The following is a 22,193-nucleotide window of genomic DNA, read 5'->3' on the forward strand; positions in this document are numbered from 1 at the left end:
TAGCTGCTGACTTAATTTTTAGTGGGTGGGGCACTGGAGCTCCTCTTTAGGAAAGCACTGTGATTGGGGGGGGGGGGGGGGGGAGCAACACTGAGGTCAGATTGTCCATGGGGACATCCCATTCCCAATGCTGGGTTCACCCAAGATCCAAAAAGGTGAACCAAAACCCAACCTTCATCCAGCAGACGGCACACCGGATTATTTTACCAATACACAACTTTGGAAGGACGTAGGCCAGATGTGCGACTTCAATTATTAGGGCTATTCAGCATGGCCATACCGCAGTGTGCGGCCGATATTTGCTACATGAAACATTTAAACCTTGGGTCTTTAAACGCTGCTGCTTAATATTCACACAAAGATTCCCCAGTAAAACAGACGGCCAATTATTGGAGATGTAATAAGATCAAGAAGACGAGCTGCGTGTGAAGTCCCAGCGCACAGAACACGGATCTCAGGGGCGATGTGCGCGGATCGACTGGCTGCGAATGATTAATGACGTGATTTGCTCGCTCATCCATTTATACCATTGTTCTCTGCCAGTGCAATCTCAAAGCCAAGAACATGGATTATATTTAATCGGGCGTCTTAACGCTGAGAATCCCAGAGACCCGGCCTGCCTCCGAATCTAAACATAGTGTACCCGCCAGGACATGGAGATCACTGTCCATAAATCAGTCTGTGACCTCTCGCTGTCCTGGCACAGATTTCCTGGTCCTGACTTCACCAGCCCTTGTGCCGGGAAATGACTTTTATCATTCTCACAATCTGTCACCCATTGTGAACCGGGATCGGTGACAGTTCACCAGGGTACTGCCACTTACCAGCTGCCACGGTCAGCCTCTGATACCATCACTGGTAAAGCTGAACTCCAGGCAGATATAAAAAGATACAAAATTAATAAAAGTTATGAATTTTAATTAAAAAGGTACTGCTCAGAGGGAGGTTTTTCCCAACATACAGGTACCCACATCCTAAGTATTGCGAAAAGACAGTGGATGGGGGGGGGGGGGGGATTGGGTCGGACAACAGGATTTTAATTGGTACGGTCATAGAACATGACAACGTTTTTTTTTTGTTTTTTTTCTTTTATAAAACCAAGAATACATATTAGTATACATACACAGGGCTTTTTTTTTTTTTTTTTTCTCAGAAAATAGCCGCAGGAGCTCAACCAAGACCCCTTAAACCTGCATCAAATATTTGGTGTGGTCAAATTTTACTAACAGTGGAAGGGTCTTAAATGGGCATTAAATATCTGGAGTGCACTACGCACAGAGTGCAGAGTTTAAGGGTGCACTACGCACAGAGTGCAGAGTTTAAGGGTGCACTACGCACAGAGTGCAGAGTTTAAGGGTGCACTACGCACAGAGTGCAGAGTTTAAGGGTGCACTACGCACAGAGTGCAGAGTTTAAGGGTGCACTACGCACAGAGTGCAGAGTTTAAGGGTGCACTACGCACAGAGTGCAGAGTTTAAGGGTGCACTACGCACAGAGTGCAGAGTTTAAGGGTGCACTACGCACAGAGTGCAGAGTTTAAGGGTGCACTACGCACAGAATGCAGAGTTTAAGGGTGCACTACGCACAGAGTGCAGAGTTTAAGGGTGCACTACGCACAGAGTGCAAAGTTTAAGGGTGCACTACGCACAGAGTGCAAAGTTTAAGGGTGCACTACGCACAGAGTGCAGAGTTTAAGGGTGCACTACGCACAGAGTGCAGAGTTTAAGGGTGCACTACGCACAGAGTTTAAGGGTGCACTACACACAGAATGCAAAGCTTAAGGGTGCACTACACACAGAATGCAAAGCTTAAGGGTGCACTACAGAGTTCAGCCTTCTTACACAGCTGCTTACCTCTGCATCCCCTATTCAAATCTCCTTTTAACCCCTCTTCAGCTCTGACCTCTACATGCAACCATCCCCTTCCACTGCCCCCCCATCTTCTCCCTTCCGCCTTACAAGCTCCACCATCTTCCACATGTCTTACTGGTGTTGCTGTATTAGGATGAAGCACCTAGCCAGCTCTACTACTTCCCCGCACACTGTGCATAACTCTGCCTCTCTCACTTGCAGGGAGATCATCCAGTGGGGGTGTCAGATTCTGCACTGCACCTCCCTTGTTCCTATCCTGCACTCAGTGAGAGACACTCAGGAGACCAGATCTGTAGAATCCGCTGGGAGATGAGCTGTCACTGGTAAACACAGAAGGTGGACTTCCGTGTTTACAAGTGATAGTGGTGAGCAGGGAGCAGAGGGCCTGACCCAGAGGTGGTGGAACTAAGTTCCACCAAGTTCCAGCTGAAAAAAGCCCCGAGTATACATATAATCAACAGTACATTATAAAAATCCATCTGGACATAAAGAGTACAAATTAATCCCTCTACAGTTTCTACACCCCCAACATTGGGGACACTTCTACCTGGGAAGCTACTCCAGAGAAGATACAACTATGTTACCAAAAGAGTATGGCTCTGATCCTGACAAAATCGGACTGTCTGGTTGAGGATTGTTGGGTCTAGACACAGACCTGGTAAAACTGGGGAACGTTTTCCTCCTCTCTCCCTAATCACAGCACCAGGCACACTATATTGTCAAAAGTATTGGGACGCCTGCCTTTACACGCACATGAAATGTAATGGCATCCCAGTCTTAGTCTGTAGGGTTTAATATCGAGTGGCCAAGGAACTTGACTGACCTGCACAAAATCAAACAAAATAGTCAAACATTCCCATAGACACTCCTAAATCTTGTGGACAGCCTTCCCAGAAGAGTCAAAGCTGTTATAGCTGTAAAGGGTGGGCCTCACCCTTTGCAGCTATAACAGCTTCAACTCTTCTCGGAAGGCCGTCCACAAGGTTTAGGAGTGTTTGACTATTCTTCCAGAAGCACATTTGTGAGGTCAGGCACTGATGTTGTACGAGAAGCCCTGGCTCGCAGTCTACGCTCTAATTCATCCAAAAGGTGTTCTATGGGGTTGAGGTCAGGTTCTCCACCCAAAACTCGCTCATCCATGTCTTTATGGAACTTGCTTTGTGCACAGTCATGTTGGAACAGGAAGGGGCCATCCCCAAACTGTTCCCACAAAATTGGGAGCATGAAATTGTCCAAAATGTCTTGGTATGCTGGCGCTGGCTCACAGTCTCCGCTCAAATTCATCTCAAAGGTGTTCGATCGGGTTAAGGTGCAGGCCAGTCATGTTCCTCCACCTCAAACTCACTCATCCACGCTATATTGCCAAAAGTATTGGGCCACCCCTCCAAATCATTTGGTGGAGGTGGGATTATGGTGTGGGGTTGGACAATTTCATGGTCCCAACTTTGTGGGAAAAGTTTGGGGATGGTACCTTCCTGTCCAACATTACTGTGCACCAGTGCACAAAGCAAGGTCCATAAAGACATGGATGAGCAAGTTTGGGGTGGTGGAACTTGACTGGCCTGCACCTCAACCCAATCGAACACCTTTGGGATAATTATGAGCGGAGACTGCAAGCCAGGTCTTCCCGTCCACATCAGTGCCTGGCCTTACAAATGCGCTTCTGGAAGAATGGTCAAACATTCCCATAGACACACTCCTAAACTTTGTGGACAGCCTTCCCAGAAGAGTTGAAGCTGTTATAGCTGCAAAGAGTGGGCCAACTCAATATTGAACCCTACGGGCTAAGTCTGGGATGCCACTAAGGTGCGTATACAGGCAGGTGTCAAAATACTTTCGGTGTATATTAGTGTAGGCCATCAGACTTGACTTGACATGTTTCGCGGTTTCCCGCTTCTTCGGGAGAAAACAGAGGGAATAGGACACCCGGAGGTCGGACAGCTGACAGTCACATGGGGGCATCAAGGTAAGAATCCCTGGGCAAGCATGGGAGCAGATCCAACCGAGCCACTGAAATTTTAGTAGAGATATTATTTGGAACCTAGGGATGGCCCTAATTTGAAGGCGGTGCGATAGAGTACGGCTGGACCCCGGGAGTGAAGATGAATAATTCCATACCCAAAAGGGTAATTCCCAATTTAGGTTCAGTGTGGATTGATATTGTTTGCTGGCAGTATAGCATATCCAGAGGCCTGTACAGCAGATAAGTTGGCTAGTTGTGCATAATCAGAACAAGAAAGAAAGTCATATTTCTCTGCCAGTCCATGGCCAGGTTCACCCCCCCTCTCCCGGGACTCTGCCCCCGCCAGCCCGTGGCCAGGTTTCCTCCCTCCCCCGGGACTCTGCCCACGCCAGCCCGTGGCCAGGCGTCCCCCAATCCGGGACTCTGCCCCCGCCAGCCTGTGGCCAGGCGCCCCCCAATCCGGGACTCTGCCCCCGCCAGCCTGTGGCCAGGCGCCCCCCAATCCGGGACTCTGCCCCCGTCAGCCTGTGGCCAGGTCCCCCCCAATCCGGGACTCTGCCCCCGTCAGCCTGTGGCCAGGTCCCCCCCAATCCGGGACTCTGCCCTTGCCAGCCTGTGGCCAGGTCCCCCCCAATCCGGGACTCTGCCTCCGCCAGCCCGTGGCCAGGTCTCCCCCCCCCCCCAACTCTGCCCCCGCCAGCCCATGGCCGGGAACCCACCCTACCCTCCAGGGACTCTGCCCCCGCCAGCCCGTGGCCAGATCCCACCCCCCCTCTAGGGATTTTGCCCCCACCAGTCCGTGGCCAGGTCCCCCCCCATCAGGGATTCTGCCCCCACCAGTCCGTGGCCAAGTCCCACCCCCCATCAGGGATTCTTCCCCCACCAGTCCGTGGCCAAGTCCCACCCCCCATCAGGGATTATGCCCCCACCAGTCCATTGCCGAGTCCAACCCCCCCTCCAGGGATTCTGCCCCCACCAGTCCATTGCCGAGTCCAACCCCCCCTCCAGGGATTCTGCCCCCACCAGTCCATTGCCGAGTCCAACCCCCCCTCCAGGGATTCTGCCCCCACCAGTCCGTGGCCAGTTCCCACCCCCCTCCAGGGATTCTACCCCCACCAGTCCGTGGCCAGGTCCCACCCCCCCTCCATGGATTCTGCCCCCACCAGTCCATGGCCAGGTCCCATCCCCCTCCCCAGGGATTCTGCCCCCACCAGTCCGTGGCCAGGTCCCACCCCCCCTCCAGGGATTCTGCCCCCACAAGTCAGTGGCCAGGTCCCACCCCCCCTCCAGAGACTCTGCCCCCGCCAACCTGTGGCCAAGTCCCCCCTCACCCCCTCGGGATTCTACCGCCCACCAGCCATGGCCAGACCCCCCCTTTGGGTTTCTGCCCCCACTAGCCAGTGGCCAGACCCACGCCCTTGGGATTCTGCCCCTGCCAGCCAGTCACTCAACCACACTCGGGATCCTGCCCTTGCCAGCCTGTTGCCCGACTCCATTCAGGATTCTGCCCCTGAAACCATTGCCCAAACCCCCTCCAGATTCTACCACTGCCAGCCCAACCCCCTCTGAATTCTGCCTCTGCCAGCCCATGCCCAAATACCCCTCTGTGTTCTGCCCCTGCTAGCCTGTCATCTGACCCCCCCCCCCACTGGATCCTGCCAGCCCATTGCCAAACCCCCCTCTGGATTCTACATCTGCCAACCTATCATCCAACCCCCCTCTGGATTCTACCCCTGCCAGCCTGTAGTTCAAGCCCCCTCCTCTGCATTCTGCCTTTACCAATCCATTGCCCTACCCCTTTAGGATTTTGCCACTGCCAGTCCATGGCCCAACCCCCTCCCAGTGCCCATGCCCCAAGGTTCTGCAATCCTGTTTTCAGTGCTTCTTGCGTCTATGTTCTGCTTTTCCTGGCATTTAGTGATCCCCCCCCCCCCCCAGTCTTAGTCATACAGCTATCATTCTCCCAGTTCTATTCTGCCTCTCCCAGTATCAGCGCTCCGTTCCCCCTTCCAGCACTCTTCTCTTTTCTATGTAAATCTCATCCCCGTCTCCCTGAGGTTTTCCTCACTTACCGACTCGCTCCGCTCAGCCTGCGCAGCAGTTGGAGATGACTGGAAGATGTGTGCAGATCGCGGTGCTGCCGGCAAAACGCAGCCCAGCTGAGCAGAAGGTGTGGGACTGAAGACGTTCTGCACGAAGTAACGTGTGGGGTGATCAAAATTATACACCTGGCATTCCTGTTACCTAATAATGCTTTCCAGTGCCGTGTTATTGAGCGCTTACAGCATCTCGCAGAAAGGCGCCCGCTGGGGGCATTACTCACACAAAGGATTATTTAAATGGAAAACGAAGTCAAACAGATCACAACAACGCAGAAATCCCTTATTACATTTTTAATACCTTGCTGCCAAAGCCGGGTAACCAGCAGTGGAAAATCTGATGTTCTGTCTGCTTTTACTTAGGAGTTCCAGCCCTATTGTAATACTAAACAGAAAATAAATAATGTCAAACCAATACATAGTGAAGAAGGCTGGTTTCACATCTATGTATTGCCACCTTTATTTACATCATACTTGCATTTTGGTGGGCATCCCTTTTTTATTTTTTTTGGACCGGAAGGATTTGCCCCCTTAATGACCAGGTCATTTTTTTCGATTTGGCACTGCGTTACTTTAATGGAAAATTGCGCAATTATGTGACGCTGTACCAAAATAAAATTGATGTCCTTTTTTCCCCCACAAATAGAGATTTATTTTAGTGGTATTTTATCACCTGTGCGATTTTTATATTTTTTGCACTATAACACAAAAAGACAATTCTGAAAGAAAAAAAAAAAAAAAAAAAAAAAAAAAAAAAAACACAACACAATATTTTTTACATTCTGCTATAGAACATTCCACCCCCCCCCCCCCCCCCAAAAAAAAAAAAAAAAAAAAAAAAAAAAAAAAAAAAAATTTATATATATATATATATATATATATATATATATATATATATATATATATATATATATATATATATATATATATATATATATATATATATATATATATATATATATATATATATATATATATATATATATATATATATATATATATATATATATATATATATATATAATAAATTTTTCTTCGTCATTTTAGGCAAAATTGTATTCTGCTACATTTTTTATTTTTACCAAAAACAATAAAAATGACAAATCTTTCCCCTAGTTTGTAGACGCGATAACTGTTGCGCAAACATGTCATTTTTATTGTTTTTTTTTTTTTTTTTACTAGTAATAGCGGCGATCTATGATTTTTAGCGGGACTGCGACATTGCAGCGGACAGATTGGACCCCTGACCTACATTTTTGACACTTTTGGGGGGGACCAGTGACATTACTACAGTAATCAGTGATAAAAAAAAATATGCACTGTTACTATAATAATGACACTGGCAGGGAAGGGGTTAACCTAGAGGGGAGTTTATAACTGTATGGGGGCGGGGCTTTTGAAATGATCTTAGAGACATGTGTTCCTGTATAGAAGGATCACAGGCGCTCTATGATCATTCCAGAGAGAAGAACAGCCGGGAGCGATCGCGGGTGGCAATCGGAGTCGCCAGCCCCGTGCATCAGAAGTCCCTGCTGCTGAGTGGGGGCGGGAGTGCGCCACCAGCAGCGCACGCTCCCCCCCTAGCAGCAGGCGCACGACCAACGTAATCTTACGGCGGTTCGCGCAGGAGGGGCTGCCTGCCGCAGTAAAACTGTGGCGGGCGGTCCTTAAGTGGTAATAGCACTCCCCAAGAAAACTAAGTAGGCAGTGCATCGGACCGTTCAACACACATAATAAATTAACCGATTTCAGTTCTATTTGTTTTTTTTTTTTTTTTTGGGGTAAGTTAACAGTTATTATCCTTTGCAAGCGCACTCCCATCTTAATTGTGGGCATGTGAAGCCCATAGTATCTTCTTCCGGGCAAAGGTGCTGCTCTCCATTATGCTTTGCGTCATTTCCGGTTTGGAAATAACGCAATGCTACCAAGCGGTGATGCCCACTGACTCCTGGGATTGAGGACACTCCTCTCCCGGGACCCAATGCGCCACCGTAAATGACGTACATCGAAAAAAGGCCCTTAGAAAAAAGGTAACTCGAGCAAAAAAAATAAAAATATATGCCCAATGCTTTAACATGCTACAATGAACTGGATGGTGCAAAGATAAAAATATGGGTGGAACTCTGCTTTAGGTCCTACTAGATCACTTCAGGCTGGCCCCTTTGGCAAGTATAGCGACAGTGGGGGAAAATAAGTATTTGATCCCCTGCAGTTTGCCCACTTACAAGAAATGAAGGTTTTATAATTTATATCATAAATGATAGAGACAGAATAAAAAAAAAAAAAAAAAAAAAGATCTAGAAAAAAAAAAGATAACACATAAAACAAATGCTATAAGAGTATAAGTTAAGTTGAAGTTCAGTGAGTGAAATAAGTATTTGATCCCCAAGCAAAACATAACTTAGTACTTGGTGGAGAAACCCTTGTTGGCAAGCACAGAGGTGAGACATTTCTTGGCGGAATGTTTTGTGTCATTGTCATGCTGGAAGACCCATCCATGACCCATCATCAGTGTTCTGGCTGAGGGAAGAAGGTTCTCATCTAATATTTTACAATACATGGCCCCATATATTGGCCCCTCAATGCAGCAAAGTTGGCCTGTATCTTCACAAGAGAAACAGCCCCAAAGTATCATGTTTCCATCTCCTTGCCTTTATCTGGCCCCCTGGGACACACCGACACCAACAAGGGGGCACCATTCCTTTCATTGACATCAACAAGGGGGCACCATTCCTTTCAAGGACACCAACAAGGGGGCACCATTCCTTTCAAGGACACCAACAAGGGGGTATTTTTCCTTTCACTGATGCTAATGGTAGGACAATATTCATCCCACTGACAGCAGTGGGGAACCATTCCTTTTACGGATGCCATCAATGTGGTGTTTTTCCTTCTATGGACCCCAATGATGGGGCACTATTCCTCCCACTGACACCAGTCGGGAATCATTCCTCTTACTGATACCGACAATGGGGCACTTTTCCTTCCAGTGATGGGACAATATTTCTCCCACTGACACCAGTGGGGAACCATTTCTTGTACAGATACCAACAATGGGGTGCTTTTTCTTCCACGAATGCCAATGATGGGACACTATTCTTCCCATTGACACCAGTGGGAACCATTCCTCTTACTGATACCAATAATGGGGCCTTTTTTGCTTCCACCGATGCCAATGATGGGACAATATTCATCCCACTGACACCAGTGGGGAACCATTCCTCGTACAGATAACAACGGGGTGTTTTTCCTTCCACTGACACCAATGATGGGACAATATTCCTCCCCCTGACACCAGTGGGGAACCATTCCTCGTACAGATATCAACAACGGGGTGTTTTTCCTTCCACTGACACCAATGATGGGACACTATCCCTCCCACTGACACCAGTGGGGAACCATCCCTCTTATGGATTTAAACAATGATGGGACACCATTTCTCCCACTTAAACCATTGGGGAACCATTCCTTGAATGGATACGAACAATGGGGTATTTTTCTGTCCACGGAGGCCAATCTTGGGGCACTATTCCTCCCACTGACACCAGCAATGGGGCATTATTATTTCCACTGACACCAGCAATGGGGCAAAAATTCCTCCCACTGATATAAACAATTAGGCACTGTTCCCCCTCTTAGGCTACGTTCACGTGTTGGCGTAGCGCATCGCGGGCAGATCACCGCAATTCTGCCCTCGATCCGGAAATCATTGCAATTCGCGGGACGCTTGTGTGTTGCCATTGATTTGCAATGGCACCCCAAACGCTGTGCGATGTTGCCGCGATTTCCGCCTGCCCAATCGCGGTAACATCACGCAAACAAAATCGCGGGTCGCATGACGCCCAAAAGAAGCTCTTGTACCTTTTTTGGGCGTCATGCAACCCACGATTTTTTTTTCGCAATGTTACCGCGATTCGGCAGGCGGAAATCGCGGCAACGTCGCACAGCGTTTGGGGTGCCATTGTAAACCAAACAGCAACGCACAGGCGTCCCGCGATTTGCAATGATTTCCGGATCGTGGGCAGAATCGCAGTGATTCTGCCCTCGATCCGCTACGCCAACATGTGAACGTAGCCTTAATACTAATGATGGGGCACTATTCCTCCTTCTACGGACTACAGGCCCTGTGTAATTTTTTTCTTCCCACTGACACTGGGGCATTTTTTACTTCCACTGGTCACTCCAGCCCCCTAAAGTCAGGACAGTAAACTGGCCCCTTGTTTTGAAAATTTGGGGACCCCAGGTTGTAAACTAATCTCACTGAAATACATTTTGCTTGCTATGGCATTTATAAACACATTTGCAGCATCTGCTGTACACAATCCCTAAAGAAAAGATTAAAAAGGTTACATCTCTTGTAAAATGTTTATTTCCATTATAAGTGTCACCGATCTCCGGAACTAATGAGGATATTTAGTAAACACACCAAAGAGATATTAAATGGGATAAATAGTTACAGAAGAGTGATGTACAATGTAAATATTTAGAGGCACGCCTCTGCTCTGTAGTAAATCCCGCAGGATACAATAGTAAAAAGTTTGTTCCCACAGCAATCTGGCTACACAGGAAAGGTCAGAGGCCAGAAACCGTCTCCTCCAACTACCGAGCGCCACCCCATCCTCCACCCTGCGGGCAACAATAATAATAATAGCTGCAAACACTCACAATAAAAAGCGCTATCAGCAGAACAACCTGCGTATTAACTTGTTAAAAGTATTTTAGTTCCTCTACAGCGCTCTATAATTAAAGTGTACCTGTCACCTAGGCACGGCGGAAGCTGCAATTTAGTGGGAGGAACTCATATGCATGAGAAAGCAGGCTGTCGATCCAGCGGGGTTTAGCAACGTCGCATTTCTCAGGCCTCAATAATATCGCTGGCTCTCAGAAAATGCTTCAACGCAAGAGGATAGTTAGGGGACCACTTCGCTGATGGGTAATATTCTGGTAGATGGCTTGAGGACACTGGCACAGCATTTCGTGTAGATCCTCACAATTGTGCAAGTCGTGTATGCGCACAGAGAAATGCCAACATAATGAAAGATGTTTTTTGTAAGTGGAGGTGGGGGGAATATTGTTCAACAGTCATCTAGTAAGGCTGCAGTTTTAATCCACTTATATTTTGCCTTCCCTGGCTCCTCCGTTCAACATGATACCTTATTTTACATCCAGTGACATCATCACTGGGTCTCTATACAATGCAGACCCAATGCAAGCGGTGGGCCGGCTCCTGGGAGAGCCCGCAGCACCCGATGCAAGCGGTAGACTGGCTCCTGGGAGAGTCCGCAGCACCCGATGCAAGCGGTAGACTGGCTCCTGGGAGAGTCCGCAGTCCCGATGCAAGCGGTAGACTGGCTCCTGGGAGAGTCCGCAGTCCCGATGCAAGCGGTAGACTGGCTCCTGGGAGAGTCCGCAGTCCCGATGCAAGCGGTAGACTGGCTCCTGGGAGAGTCCGCAGTCCCGATGCAAGCGGTAGACTGGCTCCTGGGAGAGTCCGCAGTCCCGATGCAAGCGGTAGACTGGCTCCTGGGAGAGTCCGCAGTCCCGATGCAAGCGGTAGACTGGCTCCTGGGAGAGTCCGCAGTCCCGATGCAAGCGGTGGGCCGGCTCCTGGGAGAGTCTGCAGCCCCCGATGCAAGCGGTGGGCTGGCTCCTGATGCAAGCGGTGGGCCGGCTCCTGGGAGAGTCCACAGTCCTGATGCAAGCGGTAGACTGGCTCTTGGGAGAAGTTATGCAAAGCCTTCATGATTAAAATAATTTTTTTATTTTTTTTTTTTTTTAAAAATCATACCTACCTAGGTGGATGAAGTATTAGTCATTAGTCTGATGCCGCATGTGTCCCCCTGCAGGCTCTAAGGCTGAGATTCGAGCGATCAAACACCGCTCAGAGATCCCTGAGCAGAGAGCTGGTGAAGGTCAGCCACCGCTGTCTTCTCTGCTCCCCCCCCCCCCCCCCACACCGGCTGTCAGATGCTGCCGCCATTGCCGGTAAGGGAACCTAGCAGTGAAGCCTTGCAGCCTCATGGCCGGGTCCCTACTGCGCTCGGTTACTGGCCAGAAAGCAGAGGAAGAAGGAGTGGTCGAATGTCTGACGTCCTGAAAGATGCCAAATGTGGCACATTTCAAGGGAGAGGGAGATTCCACTTTAAAGTGGGGGGGGGGGGGCAGTATGCATAGCATACTAGCACATTTTTCTAAAACCTAAAAAAAAAAAAAAAAAAGCTGTGAAGTCAGCACTGCTGGCGCCTCTTATCTTCACCTGTCTTGCTTCTGGGTTAGCAGACTCCGGCTTTGTGACTGGCTGGAGCCACGGTGACATCACTCCCGAGCATGCAGCACAGAGCTCTGAAGGAACGGCACGGGCGGCTGGTCCTTCAGAGTGCATGCGCCAGTGATGTCACTGGCAGCATGCAAGGTAAATATCTCCTAAACTGTACCGGTATTTACACTACCTATAGGTAAGCCTTATTATAGGGTTACCGAAAAGGGTAAAAGAGAAGGACATTTACGCCCTCTTTAAATGCATCTGTTAAACATAATTAAAAAAAAAAAAACCCACACAAACACCACTTCTGTCTTTATAGATAGAAGACTGATGGCAAAAGAACACCAACTCTGGTTCTGATATATCTTTTATCGGGAGGATTGACCTAGGTTTATGACCACAAGTGCCGTGAACCGATATAGGAATCCTAACCTGAACAGGATCAGCTGCTACAGATCTTGAAACAATCACAGCTGTCAGTGGCAGGGTGCCTTGATCCATTCATTCATTCTATTTCTGGAGAAGCACACAGAGGATTTTATGCTCCACAAGATGCACTCTCTAAAATGACAGGCTCACTTTAATTCCAATATATAACCAGTGGTGTATTTAGGTTTTGTGCTGCCCTAGGCATGACTAAACTTGGGCACCCCTAATTTAAATCTGACCCACCCCTTCCTGTAAAGTCCACACCCTTTCATGTTTATGACCCGCCCTGTCATCTGTATACCACAGACCACAACCACAGTCTATCAGTGCCCATCAGTGCAGCCTCATCAGTTCCCATAAGTTTAGCTTCATCAATGCCCATCAGTGCAGCCTTATCAGTGATCAGTGCAGCCTCATTGCTGCCCATCAGTGCAGCATATCAGCGCGGCCTCATCAGTGGCCACCAGTACAGCCCCATCAGTTGCAACAAGTGCAGCCCTATCAGTGCAGCCCTATCAGTGCAGCCCTATCAGTGCAGCCCTATCAGTGCAGCCCTATCAGTGCAGCCCTATCAGTGCAGCCCTATCAGTGCAGCCCTATCAGTGCAGCCCTATCAGTGCAGCCCTATCAGTGCAGCCCTATCAGTCCTGCCTCATCAGTGGCTATCAGTGCAGTCTATTAGTGCCCATCAGTGCAACATATCAGTGCCCATGAGGGCAGCATATCAGTGCAGCCCCATCAGCTTTTTTGCTGCCCCCCTGCAAAGTGCTGCCCTAGGCCTGGGCCTTGTTGGCCTAGGCCAAGATACAGCACTGTATATAACCATCTTGACCATGTGTATGATGGAGACAAGATATGCAGCTTTTCCAGCAAGAAGAACAAGAACTGATCGATTCAATCTGCCCATACAGGATATGGAAATGGTTCAGGAATACAGAATAGTAAAAAAAAAAAAAAAAAAAAAAAAAATAATGAATAAATTATATATAATAAAACCAATCCAACCAAAAATGTTGCCATATTCGGGCAAAGCAGACACACATTCCACTTTGTAGCACCAAGAACAAGATCAAAGATCAGATTTTTCTTGTATCTGTCATCTGGGCAATGTCGACTTTCTAAATGTAGCACAAATCAAGGATAAAAAGAACCATCATACGTGTTCAATAAGGAAAAGCAATGAACAATGGCAGTACAGAAAGTGCTGTATCCCTCCCACCCCCCTCCATCATATATAATATTCCATTCATGTTTCAGCCAACAGGTGGCACTCTGGGCTTTTTTTTTTTTTTACATTTATCAGGCTATTCCTAACTGCTTTGCTGTCAAAAAGCCTACTCTCCAGCGCCAACAAGTAAATGAGCGGCCACTCATGCTCTCCCTGTTTGCGGAGTTGAGGCAGCTCAGGGGCTGACTGGCAACTTTCAGCCCAGGGGGCAAGAACAAACCAGAGGTCCTTGGTGCAGCCATTCGGTCCCCTCCCACTCTCCCCAGTCTCCTCCTGACCCTCATTCCATGTTGAAGCTCCAATCCAGGTACGTTCTACTCCCAACCTGGCAAGCAGGGGGTGGTTGGGGGGAGCTGGAGCAGCTCGGTTGAGGGTGCCTGGGGGAGGAGAGTCTCCAGTGGGGCATGGAACTGGCCTCTGCTCAGTCACCGTTTACACCATCCACGCTGGGGGGGGGGGGGGGGGGGGGCTGCGCTCTGTCCTTGTCTTCATCCTGCACTCAGTAGCTCAGCGGTGTGGACTTTTTACTTCTCTTCACCAGGAATCCTTTAGGCATGTCTGTGGCAGCAGCAGTGCAGCCTTTTTACAGGGCACCAGAGTGGCCCGGGGGGCAATTGCCCCCCCCTGCCCCAGTCCTCCCCTGAGGCAGCTCATCATGGAGCTCCATTCAGTGCAATGGAACCGTTCTAATTGGAGCAACTCAAGTCGCTCCGACTTAGAAAAAGGTTCCTGCACTACTTTGCGGGCGACTTGCATTGACTTCTATTAGAGAAGTCGTTTGCAAGCCCCGCTGAAGTCGCGCTACACGGGGCGGCTTCAGTCGGGCAAATTTGAAGGCGCCCCAGTATGAACCCAGCCTTACAATAACTTTAAAACCTCAACGCTTGAAAAAAATACATGGTATAAAGCCTTGCAGTGGCAGCCCACCCCCACACTGCAGTGGTAAATGCTCCTTATGTCTAGGGGAAGATGAAGAGACGGCTTCACTTACAGGCTCTTGCATTGTCCCACTCTACCGCCAGCGCTCCAGGCGGTGGGCGGCCTCTTGGTGTCATCACATAAAAAGTGCGGTTCTTAACCTTCCATTGTATATGGTGGAGGGAGGAGGCCAGGAGCAACTTAGAGGGAGACTTTTCAGCCTTGTTGGCACCGCTGTAGAGACCCTGCCGGAGTGAGGAAAGTAATACACCCTTCAAATCTACTCCTAGGATAAAATGACTATTTTACCGTTGCAGTGTCGGGGCCCCCCAATGCAACATTAATAGTGCAGACTGACTTTTTTTTTTTTTTTTTTACGAGTGCGACCAATCATTTGGCAATGAAGCCAAAGAAATGTCGCTCTTGGTCAGTGACCGACTCTCACACGTTGTGAACAGGAACCCAGGGTGCTGCATAGCTCATCTGTGATATTCAGAGACATGCAAAGATCCGGAATATTGCCGCACTCCTTGGTAACTTTATTGAAGTATTAAAATCACATCACAGGTATGACAGGAACATAAAAAGGTAGCGCGTTTCACGCTAAAATCAGCGCGCTAAAGAGTGCAGCAATATTCCCGATCTTTGCATGTCTGAATCATTGGCAATGCATGTTCCCACTGAACGCAGCATCTGCGTCCTCATTTGTGACATTCCACGCTAATGTCGCAATTTGTGTGACTGAATATTGGAAAAGACTGCATATATTTTGGGCGCTTAGAAAAAGCGCATTAGTGCATCAAGCAGTCAGCGCCGCAGGACTCCTTAAGAGACAAAATAGATCATTTGCCAAGATTTGCGATAATTTTGCACATAATGATCGTGTCGAAATGTCTTACTTGGACACCACCAATAGTTTATCAGGCCCACAAAATAAAAAAAAAAAATTTGAACTAGACCCCCTTAGGGCTCAGGTGGTGAATCTGAACGCGTGTACTTTGAGAGTTCCCACGCTTTGCGTATTAGTGAAATCCAATGAACTATTTGCGTTAAATGTGCAAAAAAGGTGCAGGCATGATTTTTTTTTCTCTAAATTGCCCCATTGCAAAATGCATGGCACTGCAGCACCATCTTTTGATGGCCCAGTTTGTAAAATGCATGGGGGGGACGGCCCATGATAGAGTAAGTGGCACAACACCAAATGCAAAACCAGCAGCCATGCCTTGTTTTAGGGAGGGAGGGGGCACTTCAGATGGATGCAGAGACAGCGACAGTTTTATTATGCCAACAACAACACTAAGGAAAGGAACCCATTTACCCACTAGACATACAGAGGTGGGGGGGGGGGGGCCTCCCTGCAATCATGCCGATTCCAAATGCATCCGTCTGATTGACTAAATCACAGAGGGGTACAGTGATGCAGCACATTGTTTTTTAACCCTTTAACCCCCGTGACCAGACTGTAGACGCCCCAGATCAGGTTTACCAGCATCAGACAAATCAACAACTCTTAACTAATTTTGCTAATTGACATCCAGTCTGAGAACTAGGAACACAAAGTTTCACATTCATAGTCCTCTGCTGCAAAGTTAACCTTCTCATGGAAAAGGGGGGGGGGGGGGGGGGGTTGCATTTGGACCTATAAAGTTATATTGCGGTCACAAAGATAAGGTACATTGTAATCAGGGCCGGGACAAAGGAGTGGCTGCCCTGGGCACTGTGGTATAATGTGAGGTGGGGGGGCACCACAAGGAGGTTGGGGGGGAGGGGATTAGTGTTTTGGAAGTGGAAATTTGGGGGCTGCATCAAGTATTGTTCTAAGTCCCAGGCATGGGACAAGGGGCGGCTGCCCTGTGCACTGGTAAAATGTGAGGTGGGGGGGGGGGGGCACCACAAGGAGGTTGGGGGGGGAGGGGATTAGTGTTTTGGAAGTGGGAATTTGGGGGCTTCAGTAAGTATTGTTCTAAAGTCCCAGGGCCGGGATGAGGGGCAGCTGCCCTGGGCACCGTGGTATAATGTGAGGTGGGGGGGGGTGGAGGGGATTATTTTTTTGGAAGGGGGAATTTTGGGGCTGCAGTAAGTATTGTCCCGGCCCTGGAACTTAGAACAAGGGGAGGCTGCCCTGGGCACCGGGTATAATGTGAGGTGGGGGGGGGGGGGGCACCACAAGGAGATTAGGGGGAGGGAATTAGTGTTTTGGAAGAGGGAATTTGGGGGCTGCAGAGGTTAAGTATTGTTCTAGGATGAGAAATGTGAGGGGGGGGGGGGGTGGTGGGGGTGCGAAGAGTGGTGATTTGGGGGGGGGGATTTGTGATGGGAGGGAGATTTGTGCTAGATGGGGGGGTTAAAGGGGAAATATTTGCTGGGAGGGGATATTTGGAAGTGGGAGGGAGAAGATGTGTACTAGTAGGGGAAATTAAGGGTAGAAGACTTGTGCTAAGAGGGGTGAATTTTCTGGGGGTAGGGGGGCAATTTGAGCTGTTCTGGGAGAGGGGATTTCAGCAGGGGGGTGGATTTGTACTAGGAGGAAGGGGAATTTATGCTTAGGGGGTAAGCATACAGATTGGTGCTCAGTGTTTTCCTGCGGAGATTTTTGCTGACACGTAATGCTCATACATCTTTGGGGGGGGGGGGGTCGCCTTTTGATATGTTTGCCCTGGGCTCCAGATGATCTTGTCCCAGCACTGCATGTAATGCACCCAGTTCTACAGACTGGATCAGGGATGCAGCACACACAGGGGTGCCAGCTATAGATAGATCAGCGGCAGCATCTGGCATGTATGGCCAGAGTGCAAAGATGGAGAACACAGCATTGACTGTGAAGGGTTCAAATTACTGGGGTGCAGGTAGGGTAACAGGGAGCAGCAGCACCCACTTTTAGGTAAGTAGGGAATTTAGAAGGGGCATTATCTTGCTGGTTGAAGACAGATGAATGCACACTGTCAGAGATAACAGCAGAAGTCACGGCTGAGCACCTAGACACAGAGTTCTAGCAGAGGCATTGACCAGGTAATTGGGGGAGCAAAACACGATGGGGGGGGGGGGTGAGAACACTGTGATAAGGATGCAGAACATGCACCCAGTTGCTTGCAATTCCATGAAGGGTTAAAGCAATTCACGAAGATGAAGTTCGTAGATGTTGGGACATGGCAGTTGCATATAATTAGGGAGAAGGGGAACACACAGCTGCTTCTAGCAATGCAGCTCACAGACAGCACCCCACAAACAGAGATACGTATTACATATAGGGGTGCTGCACCTTGCTGGGGACAGATGTATCATAATATAAAGACAACTAGTTTGGGATAACAGAAATGTGAGATGCAAATAGTAAGGGAGATGCACAAAAGATGGAGCTGCATCCAGACGTACGTAGTCACAGAGAGGGGTGCAGGAAGCAACCAGTTACATCCAGAGGACAGGAGAGAATCAGCACACAGTTATTTATAATTAGAATGCAGTTATATGCAAACAGGGTGCAGGGAAAGGGAAATTATCAGAGCCTCAGATACAGACAGAGTACCGGGGATTCCATTACTTATTGTCAGAGTACAGAGGATCAGCAGCACCTACCTACATACAGTCAAGGGATCAGCAGCACCCAGTTCCATACGGTCAGAGTACAGAGGAGCAGCAGCGCCTAGCTAAATACAGTCAGGGGATCAGCAGCACCCAGTTCCATACGGTCAGAGTACAGAGGAGGAGGCAGCAGCACCTACCTACATACACTCAAGGGAGCGGGAGCAACAGCAGCACCTAGTTCCATATGGGTCAAAATACAGAGGATCAGCAGCGTCTGGCTAAATACAGTCAGGGGATCAGCAGCACCTAGTTCCATACGGTCAGAGTACAGAGGAGGAGCAGCAGCACCTACCTACATACACTCAAGGGAGCGGGAGCAACAGCAGCACCTAGTTCCATATGGTCAAAATACAGAGGATCAGCAGCGTCTGGCTAAATACAGTCAGGGGATCAGCAGCACCTAGTTCCATATGGACAGAGTACAGAGGGAGCAGCAGAATTCCATTACTTATGGCCAGAATACAGGGGATCAACAACACCTAGTTCCATACAGAGTACAGAGGAGCTGCAGCACCTACCTACATACACTCAGGGGATCAGCGGCACCTAGCTCCATACAGTCAGAGTACAGAGGATCAGAAGCGCCTAGCTACATACAGAGGAGCAGCAGCTACAAGTTCCATACAGTTAGGGTATATAGAGGATCAGCAGCACCCAGTTACTTGTGGGGGACAAGAGAGCAACAGCACACAATTATTTATAATTAGAATATTAGGGAAGCAGCATACAGCCAGGGTACAGGGGATCAGCAGCACCTACCGCCCAGGGTACAGGGGACCAGCAGCACCTACAGCCAGGGTACAGGGGACCAGCAGCCCCTACAGCCAGGGTACAGGGGACCAGCAGCCCCTACAGCCAGGGTACAGGGGACCAGCAGCCCCTACAGCCAGGGTACAGGGGACCAGCAGCCCCTACAGCCAGGGTACAGGGGGACCAGCAGCCCCTACAGCCAGGGTACAGGGGACCAGCAGCCCCTACAGCCAGGGTACAGGGGACCAGCAGCCCCTACAGCCAGGGTACAGGGGATCAGCAGCCCCTACAGCCAGGGTACAGGGGACCAGCAGCCCCTACAGCCAGGGTACAGGGGACCAGCAGCACCTACCGCCAGGGTACAGGGGATCAGCAGCACCTACCGCCAGGGTACAGGGGATCAGCAGCACCTACCGCCAGGGTACAGGGGATCAGCAGCACCTACCGCCAGGGTACAGGGGATCAGCAGCACCTACCGCCAGGGTACAGGGGATCAGCAGCCCCTACAGCCAGGGTACAGGGGATCAGCACCACCTACAGCCAGGGTACAGGGGATCAGCACCACCTACAGCCAGGGTACAGGGGATCAGCAGCACCCAGTTCCATAGAGTCTGAATACAGTGGATTGGGAAGAACAAACTGCATACAGGTGGGGTATCAGGGAGCAGCACCTAATTCTAATTATGCAAGGCACAGAGGGGAGAAGTAGCATCCAGTTCCATACAGGCAGAGTACAGGGGAGCTGCACTGAACTACATACTGAAAGAGGAGCACCCAGTTCTATACAGAGTGCAGGGGGTTCATCAGCACCCAATTACCTACAGAGTGCAGGGGGGTCAGCAGCACCCAATTACCTACAGAGTGCAGGGGGGTCAGCAGCACAAAATTAGTATGGGGGGGGGGAGGAGTAGCACCCAGTTATGTATAGTCAGTATGGGGGGGGGGGAGCACCCAGTTATGTATAGTCAGTATGGGGGGGGGGAGCACCCAGTTATGTAAAGTCAGTATGGGGGTAGCACCCAGTTATGTATAGTCAGTATGGGGGGGGTAGCACCCAGTTATGTATAGTCAGTATGGGGGGGGGGTAGCACCCAGTTATATATAGTCAGTATGGGGGGGGGGGGTAGCACCCAGTTATGTATAGTCAGTGGGGGGGAGGGTAGCACCCAGTTATGCATAGTCAGTATGGGGGGGGGTAGCGCTCAGTTATGTATAGTCAGAATGGGGAGGGGGGTAATAGCACCCAGTTATGTATACTCTGTATGGGGGGGTAATGGCACCCAGTTATGTATACTCTGTATGGGGGGGGGTAAATGGCACCCAGTTATGTATAGTCAGAAGGGGGGGTAATAGCACCCAGTTATGTATACTCTGTATGGGGGGGGTAATGGCACCCAGTTATGTATAGTCAGAAGGGGGGGTAATAGCACCCAGTTATGTATACTCTGTATGGGGGGGGGGTAATAGCACCCAGTTATGTATAGTCAGAAGGGGGGGGGGTAATAGCACCCAGTTATATACAGAGAGGGGATAACAGACACAGTTGCCCCATGCAGAGTCCCGGGGAATTCCCCGGACGTGCACTGACCTGTGTTTGCTCGGCTCTCCTCTCCCGGTCGCTGTGAGCCCCGATCAGTAGCGGCTGTCCCGGGAACACATCCGCTGCACACCGCCGATCCCCCGATGTGTCCGCTCCGCTCCCCGCTGTCACATCTCCTCACCGTAATACCTGACAGCGCCGCACTACCGTAATCTACCGCCCGAAGCGCAGCTTCCACCCACACACAGCGCAGCCCGGACCCCGCCCTGCCCACTCACAGAGCTCCCCGAGACCCGCCCCGCCCACTCACTCACAGCAGCTGATACAAAATAACTTTTTTTTAAAAATGTCAGCGCTCTGGGGGGCGGGGCCAACGTCTGGAGGGACACACGTGTGAGCTGTGATAGGGGGGAAACTGCAGGAGGAAACATGGAGGATGGAGAACTACAAGTCCCAGCAATCCCTAATTCGGTTTTCTGGGAAATTTGAGTCCAAAATGATTCCAGAAACCAGAATGTTTACATGTTTAACCTGCCATATATTATGAATATATAGTATTATGTTGTAATAGTTACATATAATATGAATAACAATTATTATATTATTATTATTATAATGAATATGATTAATTCTATTACACATATTTTTAATAAATTATAATAATTTCTACCAATGTCAACCAGCATTGGAACACAGAAACAATGGCATATACGCATATATATATACACACACATATACATATATATATACACACACATATACATATATATATATACACACACACACACACACATATATATATATATATATATATACACATACATATATATATATATATACACACACACACATACGATGTCCGATACTGTGCAATCGCTTGCATGTAAGCTTGTTTAATGCATGAAGATATGAGGTAAAGAAAAAAAAATACAATTATTGAGATTGCATCTCCAATTTTTGGATGATATCTATATATATATATATATAGAGAGAGAGAGAGAGAGAGATTGGAATAGAAAATAATCAACCCCCCCCCCCCCCCCCCCCCTTTAAAATAATCACATTTTGAGGTTTTGCAGCCTGAAATGAAGACAGACACTGTTTTTTTCTTTTGTTTTTTTTTATCCACCCGTATTTAACCACTTTCCGCCCGCCCTATTACAAAATGACGGCGGGAATGTGGTTGTGTTATCCTGACCGGACGTCATATGAAGGCGGCAGGATAACACAGCTCTGGGCGCCCCCCGGGGGCGCGCAGAGCAGCGATCGGTGATGCGAGGTGTCAGTCTGACACCCTGCATCTCCGATCTCGGTAAAGAGCCTCTGACGGAGGCTCTTTACCATGTGATCCGCCGTGTCCAATCACGGCTGGTCATATAGTAAATAGGAACAGCTGTTGATCGGCTTTCCTTAGTTCGTGCCTGACAGGCACGAGCAAAGGAGCGCCGATCGGCGGCTCCCCTGACAGGGGGGGGGGGGGTCGGCACTGGTAATCAGATCATTGATTACCAGTGCAGACCCTCGGGGGGGGGATGCCCACTATGACCCCAG

At 49.2% G+C, this 22,193-nt stretch overlaps 1 protein-coding gene across 3 annotated transcripts in view; it reads right to left on the minus strand.

Moving 5' to 3' along the window:
• The window catches only part of TP53I11 (tumor protein p53 inducible protein 11), a 203,144-nt gene that overhangs the window by 146,832 nt on the left and 34,119 nt on the right, over positions 1 to 22,193 (minus strand). Inside the window, exon 1 of one of the 3 annotated variants that reach the window (XM_082270312.1) lies at positions 20,691 to 20,758. The exons of 1 other annotated variant lie outside the window; for it this stretch is intronic. The gene's annotated coding sequence lies outside the window, so the exon portion shown is untranslated. Of the gene's footprint in view, positions 1 to 5,906; positions 5,926 to 20,690; positions 20,759 to 22,193 lie in introns of those variants that run through there. One more of the 3 variants, XM_082270314.1, reaches the window with a different exon arrangement.

The sequence above is a fragment of the Pelophylax lessonae genome, assembly GCF_965119305.1.
Source record: "Pelophylax lessonae genome assembly, chromosome: 10".
Classification (NCBI taxonomy): domain Eukaryota; kingdom Metazoa; phylum Chordata; class Amphibia; order Anura; family Ranidae; genus Pelophylax; species Pelophylax lessonae.